Below are 24,692 nucleotides of genomic sequence, written 5' to 3' on the forward strand. Positions count from 1 at the left end.
GGAATGGGGAATATTAGAAGTCATAGCCAGGTGAGGGGTGCGTGTGTGTGTGTGTGTGTGTGTGTGTGTGTGTGACTCTGGTGTGTGTGTATGTGTGTGTGTGTGTGTGCGCGCGCGTGTGCGTGTGTGTGTGTGTGTGTGTGTTTGCTGTTAGTGGAGGGGGAGGTATCGTCGGTAACGTTCTTGCCTCTCTGTGACAGGACTGAGAGTACCGGTAATGCAATCCGAATACCATGTTGGCTGGTAGTCCACCCTGCCACGCATCTGTCTCCACACCCTGCCACTTGCATAGCTAAAGTTTCCCGGGCGGCATCCGGTTTCTGCCTGCTTTCTCACCTCCACTGCCCTTTCGACCAACTACAAGCACGTGGCCAGGTTCCTTTTCACACCTCCGCCTCCCGGCAGCCTGTCTGCTCCCCTGCGCGGTTCAAGACCCCCGCGTCCTTGAAGGCCAACGACAGGCCCACGGGCTTCGAGGGCAGCCCAGGAGCTGGCACGCAGCAGGTAAGCCATCGGGACTGGTCGCTGGCTTGAAAGGAGACGTAAGGGACGGCCAGTCCCGGCAAGTGGCCCAACTTGGAGACGGAGGGCCCTCTCCCGCGCCTTCCGCTTTCCGTCGACGCGGCCACCAGTGATGCCGCCAACCACCACCACCGCCGCCGCCGCCACAACCTGCAGCGCCATCGCCAGCACCCTGTCCACCACGGCCACCAGCACCGTCACCAGCAGCACCAGCAGCACCAGCAGCACCACCAGCACAAGCAGCAGCACCACCGCCTGAGCTGGGAAGAGAGGGTGGCTTGTCAGCCGCGAGGATTGTGGTGGCGGAAGCAGTGCCGCTTGAGAGTCCAAGCACGCTCGTGGCCACGGCTGCGCCGGCCAGTCGTGTTTGGGGCTGGGGCAAGCGTCGGAGCAGGAGTCGTCGCCGAAGGCCTCGAGTGGGTGGGCGCGCGAGGCCGAAAGTTTTGGCGGGGCACGAGGGTGGAGGTTGCACGCCAGGGCCTGGGGCTGCAGGTGGAGGGTACCGGGTGGCTCTTGTCGGGGCGCTGAGGTCACGGGGCGGGGGAGAAGGAGCGGACGAGTTGGCTTGGCGCGTGGGCTAAAAGGGGGGTGGTGGTGGGGTGGGGGCGGAGTGTTTGTGGACGCGCTGGGGAGGTTGGTAGGCGGAGAGGAAGAAGAAATGCTTCCCTGACCGGGAATCGAACCCGGGCCGCGGCGGTGAGAGCGCCGAATCCTAACCACTAGACCACCAGGGAGCGTCGGGCTCCGCGTCGGGCCTGCCTCTGCTCGACCCAGCCACTGGGCGCTGCCTTGGCGCCAAGGCCCGGCCTTTCCACGTCCAGCCGCCCTCCGCCCCTGGCAAGCCACGTGCCCTAGCGTTCTTCCTGCTTGCTGGCACCCTCAAAACACTGCGCGCCTCCTTCCCGCACACGCGCGAGAAGCCGCAGGCCACCTAGCTCCCTCTTTTCTGCGCCCAGCTCCCAGCTCTCCCTCACGGGCCCCGGGCGGGAGGGCCGGCCGTGGAGCTCGGCAAAAGATGGGCCCGCTGCGTTGGCCGGGAATCGAACCCGGGTCAACTGCTTGGAAGGCAGCTATGCTCACCACTATACCACCAACGCTGCACAGCCCGGGCCGCCCCGACACGCCGGCCCCGGGCTCGCCGGAGCGCGGTCTCGCCGCCGCCGCCGCTGCCCCTGCGGCGGCCGGGCGCAGCACGGCCCCGACGCCCCGTCCGCCAGCAGCTCTGCGCTGCGTCAGGCGCCACCGTCGGCCGCCCCGGGCGCCTCAAGCGCTCCAGCCCTACGCAGCTGCCCTCGCCCCCGGCCCGAACGCTTCTGGGGCGGGGGGCGGGGTGGGGGCGCGCTGTCGCTGCCTTGCTGCTGCCGGGCCCTCGGCTGCACGCCGCGGCCCGACCCCTCCGCGGGCACGCCACCTCTGGTTCCCCGCTCGCCAAAGCCCTTCTCCAACGGCTGTTGGGCGAGGCCACTCCCCGGCACCGAAAGGGGACGGGACTCATCCGCCCCACACCCGTCCCGGCAGCCGTGAAGCTGTGCAGGTGTGCGTCGCGTCGCAAGGAGCCCACTGCGGCAGCCACTGTGGGCGGGCCGCAATGTCGTCGGGCGCTTGTGGGGTCGAGAGGAGGCCCTCGCTCGGCCGTGGCGCCCGAGCGCCCGGCGAGGAGGACGGGCAAGGGGTTGCAGGGGTGGAGGGCTGGAGGCGGTCGAGGGTGGGCAGGCCCCGCTGGAGGGCGGAGGGACGAGAAGAAGGGCCGTTGGGGCCAGGCGGCTGGACAGAGAGCGGCGCCAGCCACCAAAAAGGGGCGTGTGGCCTCCCCGTCGGGGAATCGAACCCCGGTCTCCCGCGTGACAGGCGGGGATACTCACCACTATACTAACGAGGACGGCGGCGGCCACACGGGCGCCCGACTGCTCTCCGGCTGCCTGCAGACGCCTACCCCCTGCCCTCGGCCCTCTGCCCACCACGGGCGCCCGCCACGTGCCCGACCCGACCCGACCCGACCCGACACCACACCAAACGCGTCATGCAAGGAGGCAGCCCGGGACCCCGCCAGGGACACGGATCCGCGTGGCGCTGGAAACTCCCAGTGCGCGCTGCCTATAGCCCCCGACGCCAGGATCGCGCCGGGAGGAGGGGGCCCGAGGGGGCCGGAGAGCTCAAGCAAGGCTGTGAGGAGGAGGTGGGCGCTCGCCGTGCCACGTCCCGGGAGAAGAGGCGGAGGGGTGGGCGCGGCCGGCGGCAGAAGCTGGCCGGACGCGGCACACGGCTGGGTCCCGGGCCAGGGGTGGGCGAGGGGGCGGCGGCGGCGGAGCCGGGCGCGACGGCTGGCCTCGCTGCCCCGTTGGCCGGCGCGCGCCCGGTCCGTCGCGCAGCCGGACGGCCGCCCCCTGGCGCAGAGCACCGCGTCGGGCCAAGGGCATCGGTGTCCGCGTCGCGTCGGGTCCCAGCCAGCCGAGCGGCGACGCGCCCAGGCCCGCCGTCAGGATGGCCGAGCGGTCTAAGGCGCTGCGTTCAGGTCGCAGTCTCCCCTGGAGGCGTGGGTTCGAATCCCACTCCTGACAAGCCAGCCTTTTTTGGCCCGCCCAACAAATGCTGCACACGGCCCGTCCCGGGCCTGGACAACACCCTACCGCCTCACACTCCGTTCCTGCCTCGCACTCTTGCCAGCTCCCCAGACTCCGGCCCCCTCGACGCGACACCCACACGACGCCTCTCACACGCAGGACCTCCTCAGCCACAGCTGCTCTTCCTGCCCAGTCCTGTGCGCCGGCCTCACGGAAACAGCCCAGGGGGAACCCTCTGGAAACTGCCGTTCAGGACACACGCCCTCCTCGCCTTCGCAGTGCAGGCCTTCGCGGCACTTCTTTCACCCACCTTGGCGCCACAGCGCATGTTCACGCGAGAAGCCGCTGCCCCGGCCGGACCCAGCCACACCCCGGCGCGCTCCCTCAGACGGCTGTCCACGAGCCAGCAGCCACTCGGCCAAAGTGCTCCTCCTCACGACCAACGCACCGGAGCGGGACCCTTCGGGAGAGCGGCCGGCAGGAGCGCAGAAGCCAGGCTCAGACAGCGCTGGTCATTGGCGCGGCGGCGGCGGCGGCGGCGGCGCTCCCAGGCGCCCATGTCCCACACTCGCTGTCTCCTCACAGCCCGAGCTCCCATCCCCTCTCCAGCCTGCTGCCCGCCAACGCCCGGCACGAGCGAGAAAGCCAGGCGCCAGAGGGACTTTGGGCCAGGGCCCGCGGTCGCTGTGAGGAGCGTCGGAGCTCAGCCGCACCTGCCACGCGTCGCCTGCCCTGACTGGAATTCGGGCGCAGGCCAGGCTGGGTCCGGTTCCTGGCTTCCTTCGGCGACACTGACAGTCTGGCGGCGGCCCTGGACGGCAGATTCGGAAGCGCAGGTTGGGCCGAGTCCGACTCCGTCCCTGCGTCCCTCCTTCCCTCCGACCGCGCCGCGCCCTGGGGGTCCTCCCCGTTCCCCAGGAGCCTCTTTAAGTCACTCACCGCCTCCTGCTCACGTGGAGCGGATGTCCATGTGCGAGCAGCGAACCACCAGTGGCTGGCGGTTGGCGGCGAGCGCCGCTGGGGCGGCGTCGGGCGGCGGCGGCCATCGGTGCATGGGTGGTTCAGTGGTAGAATTCTCGCCTGCCACGAGGGAGGCCCGGGTTCGATTCCCGGCCCATGCAGCGACCCAGTCCCCTTTTGGTCCCGCAGCCCACAGCGGAGCTAGGCTTCCCCTCTCCCACGCTCAAGGCACCTGTCCTACCACAGCATGCTCCCACCCGCAGCCCACCGCCGCACCTTCCCTCTCCTGTCCTGCCCACGCCGGCGCCCCCTACCCTCCGTGGGACGAAAACCCCAACCCCGAGAGCCAAGCCTCCGTGACCTGACGCCTTGCGGGCTCAGCCACTCTCGCGCCCACACACCTTACTTGTCCCTTTTCTCTTTCTTACCCTGATCCCGCTGGGGTCACACGGTGCACTGGAAGGAATACCCTACACTGGCACCAGCTCTCCCCACCTCTTCACGTTTCACCGCGCTTCCCCGCTCTCTGCCTCACTCTCCCCACACTCGGAAAGTTACCCAGTGTTTGCTCAACCAGGAACCGAAAAGCTGCCGCCCCTGGGAGGGCTACATTGCACTCCCCAGGAGTGTCCCCAAAGCGTTATCCTGCACGAGGAATTCCAAAGAGGAATTCCACAATATCAGGGCAGAGTGCACTCTATGTTCACTTTACGTCCCTCAGCCGAAATATTTTTCGAACACCCGCCCGCTCCCCCACCACTAAAACCACCATCACCACCAACACCCCAACAACAAACACCACCCCCTCCCCTGAAGCCCTCCTCCCACCACTGGCACCCCACCTAGCGACACCACCCCCCAGCACCATCAAATCCTACTTTGTCAAGGGTACTGCCCTTGCGTGTGTCCGTTTGGCCTCATTTTTAATTTTTATATTTTTGAATTTTCATTTTAATAGAAGTATAGTTGATTTACATTATTGTGTTATTTTCAGGGGTACAGTAAACTGATTATCTTTTCTATACATGTGTATATATACGCATATAGATCGTTACTTTCCGTTACAGGTAATTACGAGACGTTGAATATAATTCTCGGTGCTGTGCCATAAATCCTGTTATTCGTACCCGCTAATACCAGCTCCTAATTGATCCCTCGCGTACACGTTCCCCTTGGGTAACAGTAAGGCTGTTCTCTCTATCTGTCAATCTGTTCCTGTTTTGCACAGAGGTTAACTTGTACTATTGTTTGGATTCCACATATATGTATTTTGGTCCTTCTGTCTGACTTATTATACGAGGTTCGGTGCTAGCTAGATCCATCCGTGTTACTGCAAATGACAAGCTCTCATGCTTTTTATGGCTGAGTAATATTCCATGAGATTGATTTTAATACATTGAAAATCTCTCTCTCTCTTATCTGTTTTTCTATCGATATCTATCGATCGATCTCTCTATCTTTCTATCTCTCTCTCTACCTATCTATATCTCAAATTTCCTTAAGCCAATCATCCACGGAATGACACCTGGGATTTTTTCCCCTGTCATGGCTATGGCCCACGGTGCTGCTATGAACATTGAGGTGTACGTATCTTTCCCAATTAGAGGTTTTGTCTTTTCCGCATACATACTCAGGATGGGGACGGCTGGATCATATGGTAACTCTCCATTGGTGCCTTCATTGTTGTTTTCATTGTCGTTGAAGTGTAGTTGATTTCTAAGACCGTATTAGTTTCAAGTACACAGCAAAGTGATTCGGTTTAGAATGTATACTGTATTTACAGATTATTTTCCATTATAGGGTATTCCAGGACATTGAAGTATCGTTCCCTGTGTTATTCAGCAAGTCCGTGTTGCTTCTCTATTTTGTACACAGTAGCGTGTATCTGTTAAACACATACTCCTAACTGATACCTCCAATTTTCCCTTTCCACATGCATACCCGTCACTTGGTTATCGATGTCTGCAGAGTGTTTTTCTATTTTGTACATAGACAAATGTCAATTATGTATTAGATTCCACCTGGAATTCGATATCATATAATATTTATCTTGCTCTATATCTGCCTTTCTTCACACAGTGTGATAGACTCTAGGTCCATTCATGTGGCTGCGAATGACAGTATTTCATCGTCCATTGGGGCTGAGTAATATGCGATGGTAGGTTTCTACAGCACATCTTCTTAAGTCCACCGTCCACTCATGGGCCCTTGGGTTCATTCTGGGTCTCGGCTATTGCAAATAGTGCTGCTAAGAAGTCCTTGAGGAGGGGGGCGGTGCATGTAACCTTTCGAAGTAGAGGTTTCATCTTTCCCACGTAGGTACCCAGCAGTGGGGTTGCTGGATCATATGGTAGCTCTCCTTTGGTGCCTTCATTGTTGTTGTCGTTGTCGTTGAAGTGTAGTTGATTTCCAGTCCTGTATTAGGTCGGGTGTACAGCACAGTCGTTCGGTTTGTATGTATATTGTATTTTCAGATTAGTTTCCTTCATAGGTTATTCCAAGACATTGCAGATCGTTCCCTGTTATTCCGCAAGTCCGTGTTGCTTCTCTATTTTATACACAGTAGCGTGTATCTGTTAATCCCACACTCCTAACTGATCCCTCCAGCCTTCCCTTTCCCCTCGCATAACCGTCAGTTGGTTTTCGATGTCTGTGGAGTGTGTTTCTGTTTTGTCCATAGATTCATGTCTATTATGTTTTAGATTCCACCCGGAAGTGATATTATATAATATTTATATTTCTCAGTCTGACTTACTTCACGTAATTTGATGGACTCTAGTTCCATCCATGTGGCCTCAAATGACAATATTCCATCCTCCTTTATGGCTGAGTGATATTCTACGGTATATTTATGCAACGCATCCTTTTAGATCCTTCGTCCACTCATGGGACTTTGGGTTCATCCCGGGTCTCAGCTATTGCAAATAGTGTTGCTAGGAACGTGGAGGAGGGGTGCGGTACTTGTATATTTTCGAAGCGGAGATTTCATCTTTCCCACATCTATACCCTGCAGTGGGGTTGCTGGATCATATGGTAACTCTCCTTTGAAGCCTCTTTACTTCTCGACCTCATCCTCACGTGCCACTCTCCCCAACCACATCCCCTAAGCTCCACACGCCACCACACACCCCGCCACACACACACACACACACACACACACACACACACACACACACACACACACACAGACCTGAGACTTGGCGGATTGAAGGTGTTTCCTGATGAGAGGTTACCTTCGTTTCTGGGGCTGTAGAATGCCCCACTCAATTCAGACCTCGCCTAGACTCTGACTCCTATCCTTGTTTCTCTCCTTCCCTTGCCTGCTTCCTACACTGCTGCCCCAGCCCCAGCCCCCTGGTTAGCCTGACCACCTCAAAGCACAGCCCACCTGTCTCGCCCTCTCACCCACCGCCCCGCTGGGGTCCTCTCCCACCATCGTCCTCGTACCACAGCCCACTCACCCCCCCTGCTTGCTATCTGCCCTTCCTCGAAGACTCCAGGCTCGCTCCCCTCTACCCGCCACCAGCCCCTAGTTCCCCAGCCCCTCTCTCACACATCCGGTGCAGAAGACTCACTTCCGCCACTCCTGGCCTCCCACGGGCTCCTCAGACCCACTCCTACTCCATGGCCACCCTCTTCCCTACATCGGACCCACCCGCACACCGCACGCAATTGGGGGGCCAAGGGCAACCGCGGGCCCAAGCTTCGGCAGAGCCCCTGCCTGAGTGGCCAACTACTCTCCTAGCCAGTTCCCCGCAAGCCCCACTCCTCTCCTTCGCACCTGCGCTCCACCCAGTGCCCTGGACTCGTCCTGCCACCTCCCAACCCGAGGCTCAAGGCCGGCCCTTCTCTATGGGGTCGTCTGGCTCCGTTCCCTAAGCCTCGTGGTGTGGCCCCCAACCACGGCGACAAACACCTTCACCCCGTACTCTCGCCCACCCACACTCACCCCGAACACACCCACAAGGGCGTTGACAAAAGCGCCTGCGGTGATGGGATGCACCCATATGCCGACAGGGGCTCCCTTCCACAGGGGAACCGGCTTGGTCTAAATCCAGCGACTATACTGCTGCCGCCAAACGCTGCAGCTCATCGGCTGTCCACTCTGCCTCTGAAGGAAACAAGCTGTGAACCGCACACCAAACCCTTTGCTGACAGACGCGCCCAAGCCTGGCCTGAGAGGAGACCGAGGTCGGTGATTCACCATGGCCAGAATCCATAGGAGAAGGTGAAGACAGGCTGAAGAGAGGGATGGAGTCCATCCAATAATAGATAGTAACGTGGGAATGGGGAATATTAGAAGTCATAGCCAGGTGAGGGGTGCGTGTGTGTGTGTGTGTGTGTGTGTGTGTGTGTGTGACTCTGGTGTGTGTGTATGTGTGTGTGTGTGTGTGCGCGCGCGTGTGCGTGTGTGTGTGTGTGTGTGTGTTTGCTGTTAGTGGAGGGGGAGGTATCGTCGGTAACGTTCTTGCCTCTCTGTGACAGGACTGAGAGTACCGGTAATGCAATCCGAATACCATGTTGGCTGGTAGTCCACCCTGCCACGCATCTGTCTCCACACCCTGCCACTTGCATAGCTAAAGTTTCCCGGGCGGCATCCGGTTTCTGCCTGCTTTCTCACCTCCACTGCCCTTTCGACCAACTACAAGCACGTGGCCAGGTTCCTTTTCACACCTCCGCCTCCCGGCAGCCTGTCTGCTCCCCTGCGCGGTTCAAGACCCCCGCGTCCTTGAAGGCCAACGACAGGCCCACGGGCTTCGAGGGCAGCCCAGGAGCTGGCACGCAGCAGGTAAGCCATCGGGACTGGTCGCTGGCTTGAAAGGAGACGTAAGGGACGGCCAGTCCCGGCAAGTGGCCCAACTTGGAGACGGAGGGCCCTCTCCCGCGCCTTCCGCTTTCCGTCGACGCGGCCACCAGTGATGCCGCCAACCACCACCACCGCCGCCGCCGCCACAACCTGCAGCGCCATCGCCAGCACCCTGTCCACCACGGCCACCAGCACCGTCACCAGCAGCACCAGCAGCACCAGCAGCACCACCAGCACAAGCAGCAGCACCACCGCCTGAGCTGGGAAGAGAGGGTGGCTTGTCAGCCGCGAGGATTGTGGTGGCGGAAGCAGTGCCGCTTGAGAGTCCAAGCACGCTCGTGGCCACGGCTGCGCCGGCCAGTCGTGTTTGGGGCTGGGGCAAGCGTCGGAGCAGGAGTCGTCGCCGAAGGCCTCGAGTGGGTGGGCGCGCGAGGCCGAAAGTTTTGGCGGGGCACGAGGGTGGAGGTTGCACGCCAGGGCCTGGGGCTGCAGGTGGAGGGTACCGGGTGGCTCTTGTCGGGGCGCTGAGGTCACGGGGCGGGGGAGAAGGAGCGGACGAGTTGGCTTGGCGCGTGGGCTAAAAGGGGGGTGGTGGTGGGGTGGGGGCGGAGTGTTTGTGGACGCGCTGGGGAGGTTGGTAGGCGGAGAGGAAGAAGAAATGCTTCCCTGACCGGGAATCGAACCCGGGCCGCGGCGGTGAGAGCGCCGAATCCTAACCACTAGACCACCAGGGAGCGTCGGGCTCCGCGTCGGGCCTGCCTCTGCTCGACCCAGCCACTGGGCGCTGCCTTGGCGCCAAGGCCCGGCCTTTCCACGTCCAGCCGCCCTCCGCCCCTGGCAAGCCACGTGCCCTAGCGTTCTTCCTGCTTGCTGGCACCCTCAAAACACTGCGCGCCTCCTTCCCGCACACGCGCGAGAAGCCGCAGGCCACCTAGCTCCCTCTTTTCTGCGCCCAGCTCCCAGCTCTCCCTCACGGGCCCCGGGCGGGAGGGCCGGCCGTGGAGCTCGGCAAAAGATGGGCCCGCTGCGTTGGCCGGGAATCGAACCCGGGTCAACTGCTTGGAAGGCAGCTATGCTCACCACTATACCACCAACGCTGCACAGCCCGGGCCGCCCCGACACGCCGGCCCCGGGCTCGCCGGAGCGCGGTCTCGCCGCCGCCGCCGCTGCCCCTGCGGCGGCCGGGCGCAGCCCGGCCCCGACGCCCCGTCCGCCAGCAGCTCTGCGCTGCGTCAGGCGCCACCGTCGGCCGCCCCGGGCGCCTCAAGCGCTCCAGCCCTACGCAGCTGCCCTCGCCCCCGGCCCGAACGCTTCTGGGGCGGGGGGCGGGGTGGGGGCGCGCTGTCGCTGCCTTGCTGCTGCCGGGCCCTCGGCTGCACGCCGCGGCCCGACCCCTCCGCGGGCACGCCACCTCTGGTTCCCCGCTCGCCAAAGCCCTTCTCCAACGGCTGTTGGGCGAGGCCACTCCCCGGCACCGAAAGGGGACGGGACTCATCCGCCCCACACCCGTCCCGGCAGCCGTGAAGCTGTGCAGGTGTGCGTCGCGTCGCAAGGAGCCCACTGCGGCAGCCACTGTGGGCGGGCCGCAATGTCGTCGGGCGCTTGTGGGGTCGAGAGGAGGCCCTCGCTCGGCCGTGGCGCCCGAGCGCCCGGCGAGGAGGACGGGCAAGGGGTTGCAGGGGTGGAGGGCTGGAGGCGGTCGAGGGTGGGCAGGCCCCGCTGGAGGGCGGAGGGACGAGAAGAAGGGCCGTTGGGGCCAGGCGGCTGGACAGAGAGCGGCGCCAGCCACCAAAAAGGGGCGTGTGGCCTCCCCGTCGGGGAATCGAACCCCGGTCTCCCGCGTGACAGGCGGGGATACTCACCACTATACTAACGAGGACGGCGGCGGCCACACGGGCGCCCGACTGCTCTCCGGCTGCCTGCAGACGCCTACCCCCTGCCCTCGGCCCTCTGCCCACCACGGGCGCCCGCCACGTGCCCGACCCGACCCGACCCGACCCGACACCACACCAAACGCGTCATGCAAGGAGGCAGCCCGGGACCCCGCCAGGGACACGGATCCGCGTGGCGCTGGAAACTCCCAGTGCGCGCTGCCTATAGCCCCCGACGCCAGGATCGCGCCGGGAGGAGGGGGCCCGAGGGGGCCGGAGAGCTCAAGCAAGGCTGTGAGGAGGAGGTGGGCGCTCGCCGTGCCACGTCCCGGGAGAAGAGGCGGAGGGGTGGGCGCGGCCGGCGGCAGAAGCTGGCCGGACGCGGCACACGGCTGGGTCCCGGGCCAGGGGTGGGCGAGGGGGCGGCGGCGGCGGAGCCGGGCGCGACGGCTGGCCTCGCTGCCCCGTTGGCCGGCGCGCGCCCGGTCCGTCGCGCAGCCGGACGGCCGCCCCCTGGCGCAGAGCACCGCGTCGGGCCAAGGGCATCGGTGTCCGCGTCGCGTCGGGTCCCAGCCAGCCGAGCGGCGACGCGCCCAGGCCCGCCGTCAGGATGGCCGAGCGGTCTAAGGCGCTGCGTTCAGGTCGCAGTCTCCCCTGGAGGCGTGGGTTCGAATCCCACTCCTGACAAGCCAGCCTTTTTTGGCCCGCCCAACAAATGCTGCACACGGCCCGTCCCGGGCCTGGACAACACCCTACCGCCTCACACTCCGTTCCTGCCTCGCACTCTTGCCAGCTCCCCAGACTCCGGCCCCCTCGACGCGACACCCACACGACGCCTCTCACACGCAGGACCTCCTCAGCCACAGCTGCTCTTCCTGCCCAGTCCTGTGCGCCGGCCTCACGGAAACAGCCCAGGGGGAACCCTCTGGAAACTGCCGTTCAGGACACACGCCCTCCTCGCCTTCGCAGTGCAGGCCTTCGCGGCACTTCTTTCACCCACCTTGGCGCCACAGCGCATGTTCACGCGAGAAGCCGCTGCCCCGGCCGGACCCAGCCACACCCCGGCGCGCTCCCTCAGACGGCTGTCCACGAGCCAGCAGCCACTCGGCCAAAGTGCTCCTCCTCACGACCAACGCACCGGAGCGGGACCCTTCGGGAGAGCGGCCGGCAGGAGCGCAGAAGCCAGGCTCAGACAGCGCTGGTCATTGGCGCGGCGGCGGCGGCGGCGGCGGCGCTCCCAGGCGCCCATGTCCCACACTCGCTGTCTCCTCACAGCCCGAGCTCCCATCCCCTCTCCAGCCTGCTGCCCGCCAACGCCCGGCACGAGCGAGAAAGCCAGGCGCCAGAGGGACTTTGGGCCAGGGCCGGCGGTCGCTGTGAGGAGCGTCGGAGCTCAGCCGCACCTGCCACGCGTCGCCTGCCCTGACTGGAATTCGGGCGCAGGCCAGGCTGGGTCCGGTTCCTGGCTTCCTTCGGCGACACTGACAGTCTGGCGGCGGCCCTGGACGGCAGATTCGGAAGCGCAGGTTGGGCCGAGTCCGACTCCGTCCCTGCGTCCCTCCTTCCCTCCGACCGCGCCGCGCCCTGGGGGTCCTCCCCGTTCCCCAGGAGCCTCTTTAAGTCACTCACCGCCTCCTGCTCACGTGGAGCGGATGTCCATGTGCGAGCAGCGAACCACCAGTGGCTGGCGGTTGGCGGCGAGCGCCGCTGGGGCGGCGTCGGGCGGCGGCGGCCATCGGTGCATGGGTGGTTCAGTGGTAGAATTCTCGCCTGCCACGAGGGAGGCCCGGGTTCGATTCCCGGCCCATGCAGCGACCCAGTCCCCTTTTGGTCCCGCAGCCCACAGCGGAGCTAGGCTTCCCCTCTCCCACGCTCAAGGCACCTGTCCTACCACAGCATGCTCCCACCCGCAGCCCACCGCCGCACCTTCCCTCTCCTGTCCTGCCCACGCCGGCGCCCCCTACCCTCCGTGGGACGAAAACCCCAACCCCGAGAGCCAAGCCTCCGTGACCTGACGCCTTGCGGGCTCAGCCACTCTCGCGCCCACACACCTTACTTGTCCCTTTTCTCTTTCTTACCCTGATCCCGCTGGGGTCACACGGTGCACTGGAAGGAATACCCTACACTGGCACCAGCTCTCCCCACCTCTTCACGTTTCACCGCGCTTCCCCGCTCTCTGCCTCACTCTCCCCACACTCGGAAAGTTACCCAGTGTTTGCTCAACCAGGAACCGAAAAGCTGCCGCCCCTGGGAGGGCTACATTGCACTCCCCAGGAGTGTCCCCAAAGCGTTATCCTGCACGAGGAATTCCAAAGAGGAATTCCACAATATCAGGGCAGAGTGCACTCTATGTTCACTTTACGTCCCTCAGCCGAAATATTTTTCGAACACCCGCCCGCTCCCCCACCACTAAAACCACCATCACCACCAACACCCCAACAACAAACACCACCCCCTCCCCTGAAGCCCTCCTCCCACCACTGGCACCCCACCTAGCGACACCACCCCCCAGCACCATCAAATCCTACTTTGTCAAGGGTACTGCCCTTGCGTGTGTCCGTTTGGCCTCATTTTTAATTTTTATATTTTTGAATTTTCATTTTAATAGACGTATAGTTGATTTACATTATTGTGTTATTTTCAGGGGTACAGTAAACAGATTATCTTTTCTATACATGTGTATATATACGCATATAGATCGTTACTTTCCGTTACAGGTAATTACGAGACGTTGAATATAATTCTCGGTGCTGTGCCATAAATCCTGTTATTCGTACCCGCTAATACCAGCTCCTTATTGATCCCTCGCGTACACGTTCCCCTTGGGTAACAGTAAGGCTGTTCTCTCTATCTGTGAATCTGTTCCTGTTTTGCACAGAGGTTAACTTGTACTATTGTTTGGATTCCACATATATGTATTTTGGTCCTTCTGTCTGACTTATTATACGAGGTTCGGTGCTCTCTACATCCATCCGTGTTACTGCAAATGACAAGCTCTCATGCTTTTTATGGCTGAGTAATATTCCATGAGATTGATTTTAATACATTGAAAATCTCCCTCTCTCTTATCTGTTTTTCTATCGATATCTATCGATCGATCTCTCTATCTTTCTATCTCTCTCTCTACCTATCTATATCTCAAATTTCCTTAAGCCAATCATCCACGGATTGACACCTGGGATTTTTTCCCCTGTCATGGCTATGGCCCACGGTGCTGCTATGAACATTGAGGTGTACGTATCTTTCCCAATTAGAGGTTTTGTCTTTTCCGCATACATACTCAGGATGGGGACGGCTGGACCATATGGTAACTCTCCATTGGTGATTTCATTTTTGTTTTCGTTGTCGTTGAAGTGTAGTTGATTTCTAAGACCGTATTAGTTTCAAGTACACAGCAAAGTGATTCGGTTTAGATGTATAATGTATTTACAGATTATTTTCCATTATAGGGTATTCCAGGACACTGAAGATCGTTCCCTGTGTTATTCAGCAAGTCCGTGTTGCTTCTCTATTTTGTACACAGTAGCGTGTATCTGTTAACCCCATACTCCTAACTGATCCCTCCACTCTTCCCTTTCCCCATGCGTACCCGTCACTTGGTTATCGACGTCTGCAGAGTGTGTTTCTGTTTTGTACCTAGACAAGTGTATATTATGTTTTAGGTTCCACCTGGAAGTGGATATCATATAATGTTTATCTTGCTCTATAACTGCCTTACTTCACACAGTGTGATAGACTCTAGGTCCATTCATGTGGCTGCGAATGACACTATTTCATCCTCCTTTGGGGCTGTGTAATATACTCTGGTAAGTTTCTACAGCACATCTTCTTAAGTCCACCGTCCACTCATGGGCCCTTGGGTTCATTCTGGGTCTCGGCTATTGCAAATAGTGCTGCTAGGAAGGTCCTGGAGGAGGGGGGCGGTGCATGTAACCTTTCGAAGTAGAGGTTTCATCTTTCCCACGTACGTACCCAGCAGTGGGGTTGCTGGATCATATGGTAGCTCTCCTTTGGTGCCTTCATTGTTGTTGTCGTTGAAGTGTAGTTGATTTCCAGTCCTGTATTAGGTCGGGTGTACAGCACAGTGGTTCGGTTTGTATGTATATTGTATTTCCAGATTAGTTTCCTTCATAGGGTATTCCAGGACATTGCAGATCGTTCCCTGTGTGATTCCGCAAGTCCGTGTTGCTTCTCTATTTTATACACAGCAGCGTGTATCTGTTAATCCCACACTCCTAACTGATCCCTCCAGCCTTCCCTTTCGCCTCGCATAACCGTCAGTTGGTTTTCGATGTCTGTGGAGTGTGTTTCTGTTTTGTCCATAGATTCATGTCTATTATGTTTTAGATTCCACCCGGAAGTGATATTATATAATATTTATCTTTCTCAGTCTGACTTACTTCACGTCCTTTGATGGACTCTAGGTCCATCCATGTGGCCTCAAATGACAATATTCCATCCTTCTTTATGGCTGAGTAATATTCTACGGTATATTTATGCAACGCATCTTTTTAGGTCCATCGTCCACTCATGGGCCCTTGGGTTCATCCCGGGTCTCAGCAATTGCGAATAGTGCTGCTAGGAATGTGGAGGAGGGGTGCGGTGCTTGTATCTGTTCGAAGCGGAGGTTTCATCTTTCCCACATGTATACCCTGCAGTGGGGTTGCTGGATCATATGGTAGCTCTCCTTTGTGGCCTCTTTACTTCTCGACTCCATCCTCACCTGCCACTCCCCCCAACCACATCCCCTAAGCTCCACAGCCTGCCACACACACAGACACACACACACACACACACACATACACACACACACACACACACACACACACACACACACACACCCAGACCTGAGACTTGGCGGATTGAAGGTGTTTCCTGATGAGAGGTTACCTTCGTTTCTGGGGCTGTAGAATGCCCCACTCAATTCAGACCTCGCCTAGACTCTGACTCCTATCCTTGTTTCTCTCCTTCCCTTGCCTGCTTCCTACACTGCTGCCCCAGCCCCAGCCCCCTGGTTAGCCTGACCACCTCAAAGCACAGCCCACCTGTCTCGCCCTCTCACCCACCGCCCCGCTGGGGTCCTCTCCCACCATCGTCCTCGTACCACAGCCCACTCACCCCCCCTGCTTGCTATCTGCCCTTCCTCGAAGACTCCAGGCTCGCTCCCCTCTACCCGCCACCAGCCCCTAGTTCCCCAGCCCCTCTCTCACACATCCGGTGCAGAAGACTCACTTCCGCCACTCCTGGCCTCCCACGGGCTCCTCAGACCCACTCCTACTCCATGGCCACCCTCTTCCCTACATCGGACCCACCCGCACACCGCACGCAATTGGGGGGCCAAGGGCAACCGCGGGCCCAAGCTTCGGCAGAGCCCCTGCCTGAGTGGCCAACTACTCTCCTAGCCAGTTCCCCGCAAGCCCCACTCCTCTCCTTCGCACCTGCGCTCCACCCAGTGCCCTGGACTCGTCCTGCCACCTCCCAACCCGAGGCTCAAGGCCGGCCCTTCTCTATGGGGTCGTCTGGCTCCGTTCCCTAAGCCTCGTGGTGTGGCCCCCAACCACGGCGACAAACACCTTCACCCCGTACTCTCGCCCACCCACACTCACCCCGAACACACCCACAAGGGCGTTGACGAAAGCGCCTGCGGTGATGGGATGCACCCATATGCCGACAGGGGCTCCCTTCCACAGGGGAACCGGCTTGGTCTAAATCCAGCGACTATACTGCTGCCGCCAAACGCTGCAGCTCATCGGCTGTCCACTCTGCCTCTGAAGGAAACAAGCTGTGAACCGCACACCAAACCCTTTGCTGACAGACGCGCCCAAGCCTGGCCTGAGAGGAGACCGAGGTCGGTGATTCACCATGGCCAGAATCCATAGGAGAAGGTGAAGACAGGCTGAAGAGAGGGATGGAGTCCATCCAATAATAGATAGTAACGTGGGAATGGGGAATATTAGAAGTCATAGCCAGGTGAGGGGTGCATGTGTGTGTGTGTGTGTGTGTGTGTGTGTGTGACTCTGGTGTGTGTGTATGTGTGTGTGTGTGTGTGCGCGCGCGTGTGCGTGTGTGTGTGTGTGTTTGCTGTTAGTGGAGGGGGAGGTATCGTCGGTAACGTTCTTGCCTCTCTGTGACAGGACTGAGAGTACCGGTAATGCAATCCGAATACCATGTTGGCTGGTAGTCCACCCTGCCACGCATCTGTCTCCACACCCTGCCACTTGCATAGCTAAAGTTTCCCGGGCGGCATCCGGTTTCTGCCTGCTTTCTCACCTCCACTGCCCTTTCGACCAACTACAAGCACGTGGCCAGGTTCCTTTTCACACCTCCGCCTCCCGGCAGCCTGTCTGCTCCCCTGCGCGGTTCAAGACCCCCGCGTCCTTGAAGGCCAACGACAGGCCCACGGGCTTCGAGGGCAGCCCAGGAGCTGGCACGCAGCAGGTAAGCCATCGGGACTGGTCGCTGGCTTGAAAGGAGACGTAAGGGACGGCCAGTCCCGGCAAGTGGCCCAACTTGGAGACGGAGGGCCCTCTCCCGCGCCTTCCGCTTTCCGTCGACGCGGCCACCAGTGATGCCGCCAACCACCACCACCGCCGCCGCCGCCACAACCTGCAGCGCCATCGCCAGCACCCTGTCCACCACGGCCACCAGCACCGTCACCAGCAGCACCAGCAGCACCAGCAGCACCACCAGCACAAGCAGCAGCACCACCGCCTGAGCTGGGAAGAGAGGGTGGCTTGTCAGCCGCGAGGATTGTGGTGGCGGAAGCAGTGCCGCTTGAGAGTCCAAGCACGCTCGTGGCCACGGCTGCGCCGGCCAGTCGTGTTTGGGGCTGGGGCAAGCGTCGGAGCAGGAGTCGTCGCCGAAGGCCTCGAGTGGGTGGGCGCGCGAGGCCGAAAGTTTTGGCGGGGCACGAGGGTGGAGGTTGCACGCCAGGGCCTGGGGCTGCAGGTGGAGGGTACCGGGTGGCTCTTGTCGGGGCGCTGAGGTCACGGGGCGGGGGAGAAGGAGCGGACGAGTTGGCTTGGCGCGTGGGCTAAAAGGGGGGTGGTGGTGGGGTGGGGGCGGAGTGTTTGTGGACGCGCTGGGGAGGTTGGTAGGCGGAGAGGAAGAAGAAATGCTTCCCTGACCGGGAATCGAACCCGGGCCGCGGCGGTGAGAGCGCCGAATCCTAACCACTAGACCACCAGGGAGCGTCGGGCTCCGCGTCGGGCCTGCCTCTGCTCGACCCAGCCACTGGGCGCTGCCTTGGCGCCAAGGCCCGGCCTTTCCACGTCCAGCCGCCCTCCGCCCCTGGCAAGCCACGTGCCCTAGCGTTCTTCCTGCTTGCTGGCACCCTCAAAACACTGCGCGCCTCCTTCCCGCACACGCGCGAGAAGCCGCAGGCCACCTAGCTCCCTCTTTTCTGCGCCCAGCTCCCAGCTCTCCCTCACGGGCCCCGGGCGGGAGGGCCGGCCGTGGAGCTCGGCAAAAGATGGGCCCGCTGCGTTGGCCGGGAATCGAACCCGGGTCAACTGCTTGGAAGGCAGCTATGCTCACCACTATACCACCAACGCTGCACAGCCCGGGCCGCCCCGACACGCCGGCCCCGGGCTCGCCGGAGCGCGGTCTCGCCGCCGCCGCCGCTGCCCCTGCGGCGGCCGGGCGCAGCACGGCCCCGACGCCCCGTCCGCCAGCAGCTCTGCGCTGCGTCAGGCGCCACCGTCGGCCGCCCCGGGCGCCTCAAGCGCTCCAGCCCTACGCAGCTGCCCTCGCCCCCGGCCCGAACGCTTCTGGGGCGGGGGGCGGGGTGGGGGCGCGCTGTCGCTGCCTTGCTGCTGCCGGGCCCTCGGCTGCACGCCGCGGCCCGACCCCTCCGCGGGCACGCCACCTCTGGTTCCCCGCTCGCCAAAGCCCTTCTCCAACGGCTGTTGGGCGAGGCCACTCCCCGGCACCGAAAGGGGACGGGACTCATCCGCCCCACACCCGTCCCGGCAGCCGTGAAGCTGTGCAGGTGTGCGTCGCGTCGCAAGGAGCCCACTGCGGCAGCCACTGTGGGCGGGCCGCAATGTCGTCGGGCGCTTGTGGGGTCGAGAGGAGGCCCTCGCTCGGCCGTGGCGCCCGAGCGCCCGGCGAGGAGGACGGGCAAGGGGTTGCAGGGGTGGAGGGCTGGAGGCGGTCGAGGGTGGGCAGGCCCCGCTGGAGGGCGGAGGGACGAGAAGAAGGGCCGTTGGGGCCAGGCGGCTGGACAGAGAGCGGCGCCAGCCACCAAAAAGGGGCGTGTGGCCTCCCCGTCGGGGAATCGAACCCCGGTCTCCCGCGTGACAGGCGGGGATACTCACCACTATACTAACGAGGACGGCGGCGGCCACGCGGGCGCCCGACTGCTCTCCGGCTGCCTGCAGTCGCCTACCCCCTGCCCTCGGCCCTCTGCCCACCACGGGCGCCCGCCACGTGCCCGACCCGACCCGACCCGACCCGACACCACACCAAACGCGTCATGCAAGGAGGCAGCCCGGGACCCCGCCAGGGACACGGATCCGCGTGGCGCTGGAAACTCCCAGTGCGCGCTGCCTATAGCCCCCGACGCCAGGATCGCGCCGGGAGGAGGGGGCCCGAGGGGGCCGGAGAGCTCAAGCAAGGCTGTGAGGAGGAGGTGGGCGCTCGCCGTGCCACGTCCCGGGAGAAGAGGCGGAGGGGTGGGCGCGGCCGGCGGCAGAAGCTGGCCGGACGCGGCACACGGCTGGGTCCCGGGCCAGGGGTGGGCGAGGGGGCGGCGGCGGCGGAGCCGGGCGCGACGGCTGGCCTCGCTGCCCCGTTGGCCGGCGCGCGCCCGGTCCGTCGCGCAGCCGGACGGCCGCCCCCTGGCGCAGAGCACCGCGTCGGGCCAAGGGCATCGGTGTCCGCGTCGCGTCGGGTCCCAGCCAGCCGAGCGGCGACGCTCCCAGGCCCGCCGTCAGGATGGCCGAGCGGTCTAAGGCGCTGCGTTCAGGTCGCAGTCTCCCCTGGAGGCGTGGGTTCGAATCCCACTCCTGACAAGCCAGCCTTTTTTGGCCCGCCCAACAAATGCTGCACCCGGCCCGTCCCGGGCCTGGACAACACCCTACCGCCTCACACTCCGTTCCTGCCTCGCACTCTTGCCAGCTCCCCAGACTCCGGCCCCCTCGACGCGACACCCACACGACGCCTCTCACACGCAGGACCTCCTCAGCCACAGCTGCTCTTCCTGCCCAGTCCTGTGCGCCGGCCTCACGGAAACAGCCCAGGGGGAACCCTCTGGAAACTGCCGTTCAGGACACACGCCCTCCTCGCCTTCGCAGTGCAGGCCTTCGCGGCACTTCTTTCACCCACCTTGGCGCCACAGCGCATGTTCACGCGAGAAGCCGCTGCCCCGGCCGGACCCAGCCACACCCCGGCGCGCTCCCTCAGACGGCTGTCCACGAGCCAGCAGCCACTCGGCCAAAGTGCTCCTCCTCACGACCAACGCACCGGAGCGGGACCCTTCGGGAGAGCGGCCGGCAGGAGCGCAGAAGCCAGGCTCAGACAGCGCTGGTCATTGGCGCGGCGGCGGCGGCGGCGGCGGCGCTCCCAGGCGCCCATGTCCCACACTCGCTGTCTCCTCACAGCCCGAGCTCCCATCCCCTCTCCAGCCTGCTGCCCGCCAACGCCCGGCACGAGCGAGAAAGCCAGGCGCCAGAGGGACTTTGGGCCAGGGCCGGCGGTCGCTGTGAGGAGCATCGGAGCTCAGCCGCACCTGCCACGCGTCGCCTGCCCTGACTGGAATTCAGGCGCAGGCCAGGCTGGGTCCGGTTCCTGGCTTCCTCCGGCGACACTGACAGTCTGGCGGCGGCCCTGGACGGCAGATTCGGAAGCGCAGGTTGGGCCGAGTCCGCCTCCGTCCCTGCGTCCCTCCTTCCCTCCGACCGCGCCGCGCCCTGGGGGTCCTCCCCGTTCCCCCGGAGCCTCTCCTTCAGGTCACTCACCGCCTCCTGCTCACATGGAGCGGATGTCCATGGGCGAGCAGCGAGCCACCAGTGTCTGGCGGTTGGCGGCGAGCGCCGCTGGGGCGGCGTCGGGCGGCGGCGGCCATCGGTGCATGGGTGGTTCAGTGGTAGAATTCTCGCCTGCCACGCGGGAGGCCCGGGTTCGATTCCCGGCCCATGCAGCGACCCAGTCCCCTTTTGGTCCCGCAGCCCACAGCGGAGCTAGGCTTCCCCTCTCCCACGCTCAAGGCACCTGTCCTACCACAGCATGCTCCCACCCGCAGCCCACCGCCGCACCTTCCCTCTCCTGTCCTGCCCACGCCGGCGCCCCCTACCCTCCGTGGGACGAAAACCCCAACCCCGAGAGCCAAGCCTCCGTGACCTGACGCCTTGCGGGCTCAGCCACTCTCGCGCCCACACACCTTCCTTGTCCCTTTTCTCTTTCTTACCCTGATCCCGCTGGGGTCACACGGTGCACTGGAAGGAATACCCTACACTGGCACCCGCTCGCCCCACCTCTTCACGTTTCACCGCGCTTCCCCGCTCTCTGCCTCACTCTCCCCACACTCGGAAAGTTACACAGTGTTTGCTCAACCAGGAACCGAAAAGCTGCCGCCCCTGGGAGGGCTACATTGCACTCCCCAGGAGTGTCCCCAAAGCGTTATCCTGCATGAGGAATTCCAAAGAGGAATTCCACAATATCAGGGCAGAGTGCACTCTATGTTCACTTTACGTCCCTCAGCCGAAATATTTTTCGAACACCCGCCCGCTCCCCCACCACTAAAACCACCATCACCACCAACACCCCAACAACAAACACCACCCCCTCCCCTGAAGCCCTCCTCCCACCACTGGCACCCCACCTAGCGACACCACCCCCCAGCACCATCAAATCCTACTTTGTCAACGGTTCTGCCCTTGCGTGTGTCCGTTTGGCCTCTTTTTTTAATTTTTATTTTTTTTGAATTTTCATTTTAATAGACGTATAGTTGATTTACAGTATTGTGTTATTTTCAGGGGTACAGTAAACTGATTATCTTTTCTATACATGTGTATATATACGCATATAGACCGTTACTTTCCGTTACAGGTAATTACGAGACGTTGAATATACTTCTCGGTGCTGTACCGTAAATCCTGTTGTTCCTACACGCTAACACCAGCTCCTAATTGATCCCTCGCGTACACGTTCCCCTTGGGTAACTGTAAGTTTGTTCTCTCTCTGTGTGAATCTGTTTCTGTTTTGCACAGAGGTTCACTTGTACTATTGTTTGGATTCCACAAGTATGTATTTTTGTCCTTCTGTCTGACTTATTATACTAGGTTCGGTGCTCTCTAGGTCCATCCGTGTTGCTGCAAATGACAAGATCTCATGCTTTTTTTATGGCTGAGTATATTCCACGAGATTGACTTTAATACATTGAAAATCCCTCTCTCTCTTATCTGTTTTTCTATCGATATCTATCGATCGATCTCTCTATCTATCTACTTATCTATATCTCATATTTCCTTAAGCCAATCATCCACGGATTGACACCTGAGATTTTTTCCCCTGTCATGGCTATGGCCCACGGTGCTGCTATGAACATTGAGGTGTACGTATCTTTCCCAATTAGAGGTTTTGTCTTTTCCGCATACATACTCAGGATGGGGACGGCTGGATCATATGGTAACTCTCCATTGGTGCCTTCATTGTTGTTTTCGTTGTCGTTGAAGTGTAGTTGATTTCTAAGACCGTATTAGTTTCAAGTACACAGCAAAGTGATTCGGTTTAGAATGTATACTGTATTTACAGATTATTTTCCATTATAGGGTATTCCAGGACACTGAAGATCGTTCCCTGTGTTATTCAGCAAGTCCGTGTTGCTTCTCTATTTTGTACACAGTAGCGTGTATCTGTTAACCCCATACTCCTAACTGATCCCTCCACTCTTCCCTTTCCCCATGCGTACCCGTCACTTGGTTATCGACGTCTGCAGAGTGTGTTTCTGTTTTGTACATAGACAATTGTATATTATGTTTTAGGTTCCACCTGGAAGTGGATATCATATAATGTTTATCTTGCTCTATAACTGCCTTACTTCACACAGTGTGATAGACTCTAGGTCCATTCATGTGGCTGCGAATGACACTATTTCATCCTCCTTTGGGGCTGTGTAATATGCTCTGGTAAGTTTCTACAGCACATCTTCTTAAGTCCACCGTCCACTCATGGGCCCTTGGGTTCATTCTGGGTCTCGGCTATTGCAAATAGTGCTGCTAGGAAGGTCCTGGAGGAGGGGGGCGGTGCATGTAACCTTTCGAAGTAGAGGTTTCATCTTTCCCACGTACGTACCCAGCAGTGGGGTTGCTGGATCATATGGTAGCTCTCCTTTGGTGCCTTCATTGTTGTTGTCGTTGAAGTGTAGTTGATTTCCAGTCCTGTATTAGGTCGGGTGTACAGCACAGTGGTTCGGTTTGTATGTATATTGTATTTCCAGATTAGTTTCCTTCATAGGGTATTCCAGGACATTGCAGATCGTTCCCTGTGTGATTCCGCAAGTCCGTGTTGCTTCTCTATTTTATACACAGTAGCGTGTATCTGTTAATCCCACACTCCTAACTGATCCCTCCAGCCTTCCCTTTCGCCTCGCATAACCGTCAGTTGGTTTTCGATGTCTGTGGAGTGTGTTTCTGTTTTGTCCATAGATTCATGTCTATTATGTTTTAGATTCCACCCGGAAGTGATATTATATAATATTTATCTTTCTCAGTCTGACTTACTTCACGTCCTTTGATGGACTCTAGGTCCATCCATGTGGCCTCAAATGACAATATTCCATCCTTCTTTATGGCTGAGTAATATTCTACGGTATATTTATGCAACGCATCTTTTTAGGTCCATCGTCCACTCATGGGCCCTTGGGTTCATCCCGGGTCTCAGCAATTGCGAATAGTGCTGCTAGGAATGTGGAGGAGGGGTGCGGTGCTTGTATCTGTTCGAAGCGGAGGTTTCATCTTTCCCACATGTATACCCTGCAGTGGGGTTGCTGGATCATATGGTAGCTCTCCTTTGTGGCCTCTTTACTTCTCGACTCCATCCTCACCTGCCACTCTCCCCAACCACATCCCCTAAGCTCCACACCCTGCCACACACACAGACACACACACACAGACACACACACACACACACACACACACACATACACACTCAGACTTGAGGCTTGACGGATTGAAAGTGTTTCCTGATGAGGTAATCTGTGTCTCTGGGGCTGTAGAATGCCCCACTCAATTCAGACCTCGCCTAGACCCTGTCTCCTACCCTTGTTTCTGTCCTTCCCTTGCCTGCTTCCTACCCTGCTGCCCCAGCCCCAGCCCCCTGGTTAGCCTGACCACCTCAAAGCACAGCCCACCTGTCTCGCCCTCTCACCCACCGCCCCGCTGGGGTCCTCTCCCACCATCGTCCTCGTACCATAGCCCACTCACCCCCCCTGCTTGCTATCTGCCCTTCCTCGAAGACTCCAGGCTCGCTCCCCTCTACCCGCCACCAGCCCCTAGTTCCCCAGCCCCTCTCTCACACATCCGGTGCAGAAGACTCACTTCCGCCACTCCTGGCCTCCCACGGGCTCCTCAGACCCACTCCTACTCCATGGCCACCCTCTTCCCTACATCGGACCCACCCGCACACCGCACGCAATTGGGGGGCCAAGGGCAACCGCGGGCCCAAGCTTCGGCAGAGCCCCTGCCTGAGTGGCCAACTACTCTCCTAGCCAGTTCCCCGCAAGCCCCACTCCTCTCCTTCGCACCTGCGTTCCACCCAGTGCCCTGGACTCGTCCTGCCACCTCCCAACCCGAGGCTCAAGGCCGGCCCTTCCTTATGGGGTCGTCTGGCTCCGTTCCCTAAGCCTCGTGGTGTGGCCCCCAACCACGGCGACAAACACCTTCACCCCGTACTCTCGCCCACCCACACTCACCCCGAACACACCCACAAGGGCGTTGACGAAAGCGCCTGCGGTGATGGGATGCACCCATA

The 24,692-nt window shown here is 60.6% G+C and overlaps 15 non-coding genes across 15 annotated transcripts; 6 read left to right on the plus strand and 9 right to left on the minus strand.

Annotated features, from left to right (window-relative positions):
• Positions 1-1,184: 1,184 nt before the first annotated feature.
• TRNAE-CUC (transfer RNA glutamic acid (anticodon CUC)) lies at positions 1,185-1,256 on the minus strand. Its single transcript has one exon. It is a non-coding gene; the product is annotated as a tRNA-Glu (tRNA).
• A 291-nt stretch (positions 1,257-1,547) lies between these two features.
• TRNAG-UCC (transfer RNA glycine (anticodon UCC)) lies at positions 1,548-1,619 on the minus strand. Its single transcript has one exon. It is a non-coding gene; the product is annotated as a tRNA-Gly (tRNA).
• Positions 1,620-2,329: 710 nt separating this feature from the next.
• Positions 2,330-2,401, minus strand: TRNAD-GUC (transfer RNA aspartic acid (anticodon GUC)). Its single transcript has one exon. It is a non-coding gene; the product is annotated as a tRNA-Asp (tRNA).
• Positions 2,402-2,997: 596 nt separating this feature from the next.
• TRNAL-CAG (transfer RNA leucine (anticodon CAG)) lies at positions 2,998-3,080 on the plus strand. Its single transcript has one exon. It is a non-coding gene; the product is annotated as a tRNA-Leu (tRNA).
• A 1,053-nt stretch (positions 3,081-4,133) lies between these two features.
• On the plus strand, positions 4,134-4,204 carry TRNAG-GCC (transfer RNA glycine (anticodon GCC)). The gene has a single exon. It is a non-coding gene; the product is annotated as a tRNA-Gly (tRNA).
• A 5,308-nt stretch (positions 4,205-9,512) lies between these two features.
• Positions 9,513-9,584, minus strand: TRNAE-CUC (transfer RNA glutamic acid (anticodon CUC)). Its single transcript has one exon. It is a non-coding gene; the product is annotated as a tRNA-Glu (tRNA).
• A 291-nt stretch (positions 9,585-9,875) lies between these two features.
• TRNAG-UCC (transfer RNA glycine (anticodon UCC)) lies at positions 9,876-9,947 on the minus strand. The gene has a single exon. It is a non-coding gene; the product is annotated as a tRNA-Gly (tRNA).
• A 710-nt stretch (positions 9,948-10,657) lies between these two features.
• Positions 10,658-10,729, minus strand: TRNAD-GUC (transfer RNA aspartic acid (anticodon GUC)). The gene has a single exon. It is a non-coding gene; the product is annotated as a tRNA-Asp (tRNA).
• Positions 10,730-11,325: 596 nt separating this feature from the next.
• TRNAL-CAG (transfer RNA leucine (anticodon CAG)) lies at positions 11,326-11,408 on the plus strand. The gene has a single exon. It is a non-coding gene; the product is annotated as a tRNA-Leu (tRNA).
• A 1,053-nt stretch (positions 11,409-12,461) lies between these two features.
• TRNAG-GCC (transfer RNA glycine (anticodon GCC)) lies at positions 12,462-12,532 on the plus strand. Its single transcript has one exon. It is a non-coding gene; the product is annotated as a tRNA-Gly (tRNA).
• Positions 12,533-17,839: 5,307 nt separating this feature from the next.
• TRNAE-CUC (transfer RNA glutamic acid (anticodon CUC)) lies at positions 17,840-17,911 on the minus strand. Its single transcript has one exon. It is a non-coding gene; the product is annotated as a tRNA-Glu (tRNA).
• Positions 17,912-18,202: 291 nt separating this feature from the next.
• On the minus strand, positions 18,203-18,274 carry TRNAG-UCC (transfer RNA glycine (anticodon UCC)). Its single transcript has one exon. It is a non-coding gene; the product is annotated as a tRNA-Gly (tRNA).
• A 710-nt stretch (positions 18,275-18,984) lies between these two features.
• On the minus strand, positions 18,985-19,056 carry TRNAD-GUC (transfer RNA aspartic acid (anticodon GUC)). The gene has a single exon. It is a non-coding gene; the product is annotated as a tRNA-Asp (tRNA).
• A 596-nt stretch (positions 19,057-19,652) lies between these two features.
• TRNAL-CAG (transfer RNA leucine (anticodon CAG)) lies at positions 19,653-19,735 on the plus strand. The gene has a single exon. It is a non-coding gene; the product is annotated as a tRNA-Leu (tRNA).
• Positions 19,736-20,791: 1,056 nt separating this feature from the next.
• TRNAG-GCC (transfer RNA glycine (anticodon GCC)) lies at positions 20,792-20,862 on the plus strand. Its single transcript has one exon. It is a non-coding gene; the product is annotated as a tRNA-Gly (tRNA).
• The last annotated feature ends 3,830 nt before the right edge of the window (positions 20,863-24,692 follow it).

The sequence above is a fragment of the Camelus dromedarius genome, chromosome 23 (assembly GCF_036321535.1).
Source record: "Camelus dromedarius isolate mCamDro1 chromosome 23, mCamDro1.pat, whole genome shotgun sequence".
NCBI lineage: Eukaryota > Metazoa > Chordata > Mammalia > Artiodactyla > Camelidae > Camelus > Camelus dromedarius.